Consider the following 3327-nt stretch of genomic DNA (forward strand, 5'->3'; position numbering starts at 1 on the left):
CCTGACCTCCGAAGGGAGCCGACTGCATATAGTAAGGTGGTAACTCACCATAGACCTGAGAAGGTACGTATGGTGCAGCCCCAATCATCTGAGGGCCAGAGTGGACGGTATTACCGCCTGTCTGACTCTCATGCAAGGAAGGTGCATTCCCCGCAGAAGTATTGTTAAAGCTGTCTGGAAAATTCGACGTAGAAGCCGATTCAGACAACTGCTGATTTCTCTTCCAGTTGATAATCTCCCGGGCATCAAGAGTTGATTTTTTACTTCTCACCAGCTGCTGAGTCCGGCGGGTGTTGTTGGTATTCTTCTTTGGGAGAAGAATTTTCGACAATCAATGGTCTCGGCTGCCTTCTCCTTTGGGTGAGGAGTGGGCTGCCGCTCTCTGACTGACTTCCCCTTTTCCAGAGGAGTCTTCTTGGCCGTCTGACCTTTACTTGGGCCAACCCGGCTCTGGGTGATCAGCTCTTTAATTTCACCCTTGAAATTTGTCATGAACCTCATGAGTTCGTCTCGGGTGATATGTGCTGATCCAGAGGCCGTATGGGTTTCCCCTTTCGGCTGCCCAAGGGGTCGACTTGTACCCGCCTGGGAGGCACCCCGCTCCAGAATATCTCTAGGCCGTATGCTCTTGGTTCTGAGCGAGCCATCATCGGCTGTAAAGGTTTTGACCTGAGGATCCTCATCCTCCTGGTCTGTAAAGACTTCTAGGTCATCACTCAGACGGTTAGGGGGTGGTACAGACTCTTGAACCATTTTCGAGGTACTCTCCCCATAGACGGCGCCAAATATTTTGGGTGTTTTTGTCCCTTGGGAGAGTTACAACACGAAGACTGATCCGGTGTGAGCTGTACCTGCGAAACAAACGGAGACACCGGTTGGGTGGTGCTCCGCCTCCGACGCACAAGTTAGAAACTTGAAGGGAGAGAAAAAGGTGCGGAAAATTTAGGTCCCATCTGCTCGGATTCCAAGCTCAGGTCTTTCTCTGATGTGAGAGAATGCAAGTGTAATCAATGATTCAATCTGTCCCCAAAGTGGGGAAATATCTCCCTATTTATAGGGTCCTTGGAGAGTGTGCCCCTATCTAGGTCACTTGACCTAACTTTCAGTGGACTGCGCCGTAAAACAGCGCTTCTAGGGATTTGGGCCCTTGAACGCTTTCATTTCAGAGGTGTATCTGAGGGTGTCATGTGTCAAGAGGATGTTAAGCCACGTGGGTGATCCTGAGCTCGACATGTGGCCTCCTCTCATTGGTCCACATGTCTAGGGTATTTTTACCCTAAACAGCAGTCTCTTTTTTGGGTTCAACAGAGATCACTTTTGTTAGATAGGCGGTCTCTTGATACATTTTATTTTTTTTTTAAAAAAAAATAATTTATGAAAACAAAATACTTCCTCCGTTCTGTTAATATTGCAACAAGGAGGAAATTACGCATCCCGAAACACCTTTTATATGCTAAATATCTATAATTGTGTAAGAGTAAAAATTATAAAAAGTTGATATTGTGAAAGTATTTTATGAGACGAATCCAACAAGATCCCACTTGACTAAATTTTGCTTAACGTATAACTCATATTATATGGTCAAACAAGAGTGATGAATAGTGCAAAAAGTCCATTGTTGCAATATTAATAGAACGGAGAAAGTATGTAGCATACAGTTTCAATTTCATTAAATAAATAAAATACAATATATATACAAGTAACATTTAAGTACGAGTATTATATAATTTGTAGTACTAGTATTAATTAAGTACTACGTTACAATGAGTACAATATGATGTAATCCTAATCTATTTTCATCATCGCCAAGTTCATATATATCGCCAACTTCATATCACCAACTCCATTAATTTTAGCTCAAAGATAACCTATTATGAAAGAAACAACAATAAGTTTAGATTTACACTGAACATAAGCAAAAATAAAAGATTTACACTAAATAGAAGTTATACTAAGTTTTTAAAAAAAAAAATCTAATTCATAAAACAAACAATGTAGAGATAAATAATGAAATTCAATAGCAAAAATTGAAAAAATTAACCAATGCTCAGTTATTACAGTTAGAAATAATACCAAAATTTACAATCTAGATAAAACAGCAAAACCAAAAAAAAGAAAAAAAAAAGAAAGAAAATAAAGAATAAAATTAAATTGAAAGTTAGATCTTAAAAAAATAGAATAGAAATTTAAAGGAAAACTTTTTTTTTTAAATGAACTTAAAATGATTAGAAACAAAATGAAGGTAAAAGATGTAATTAAATATAGACTAAACACTCATATATGCAAATACGAAGGAAAAAAACAAATATTGAATTAAAAATTGAAGAAAACGAAAATTATACAGAGTACAATCTAAACATGAAAATAAAAAATAGATCTAAATTTGTTTTGTTTACGAAATAAACAAAAATTGAAAACCAAAACTAAATAAAAAAAAATTAGATGAACAGATCATCAAAATTTCATGAAAACGATATTTGAAAAAAAAAAATTAAAAAAAAAAAAAAAAACTAGCAAAAAAATTTCAGATCTTTAAATTTTGTTAGCAGAGATAAAATATCTAAGATCTAAACATATATATATATATAAACCGGGAGTTTAAACCCAAAATTGAAGGATTTACCTTTGAATGCTAAAATGGAGATGATTGAAACCCAAAATTCGCTTCAGAGGAGAAGAGAATAAGCTTACAACTGCTTCAATGGAGAACTAAGAAGAAACTTCAGGAATCAAAACCACTCTTTTGATTTTTTAGACTGTGAGAAGAGTAAATATGATGATAAGTACTATGTACTTTCCATTTTAAAGATTGTGAGAAGTAGTATATCGGAGATGAAGAAAATTGAGAACAATGAAAAGGAAAAATGGAGGAGGGAGCAAATGAGAAGAGAGAGAAAGTGAAGTGGCAAAGGGGAGGCGGAGATCGAGTTAGATCAGAGATTACTCCACGTAGGGTTTTGGTGGTTTAAGAGGGAATGTTGAGAGACCCGTCAACCAACAAAACAGGGTGAATTTTTAATTTAAAATAAATAAAAATAAAATCCACTAGAGACCTGTTATCTACTCCACCGGTCTCAAATTATTTTTAATATTAAAAATAAGGCAAATTTCACATTTGCTACCAGGGAAAGGACCCTAATTCACATTTGCTACCCCTTTAATTTTTTATTTTATTTTACTACCACCCAAATCCCAAAATTTTAGATATCACTACCATTTGACGGATGCCGTTACTATTTCCGTAAGTGAAGCCCAACTACCGTCCAACCACCTCACCGCCACCGCTCCATCTTCAACCACCCTCATTGCCACCATCCAACCTCCATT

General features: G+C 36.8%; 1 long non-coding RNA gene across 1 annotated transcript; it reads right to left on the minus strand.

Moving 5' to 3' along the window:
* Positions 1–1644: 1644 nt before the first annotated feature.
* On the minus strand, positions 1645–2993 carry LOC110695597. Its single transcript, XR_002506122.1, has 2 exons — positions 2624–2993; positions 1645–1868 (listed from the first exon to the last, which is right to left on the minus strand). It is a non-coding gene; the product is annotated as an uncharacterized LOC110695597 (long non-coding RNA).
* Between the last annotated feature and the right edge of the window lie 334 nt (positions 2994–3327).

The sequence above is a fragment of the Chenopodium quinoa genome, unplaced genomic scaffold (assembly GCF_001683475.1).
Source record: "Chenopodium quinoa cultivar QQ74 unplaced genomic scaffold, ASM168347v1, whole genome shotgun sequence".
In the NCBI taxonomy this organism is placed as follows: Eukaryota; Viridiplantae; Streptophyta; class Magnoliopsida; order Caryophyllales; family Amaranthaceae; genus Chenopodium; species Chenopodium quinoa.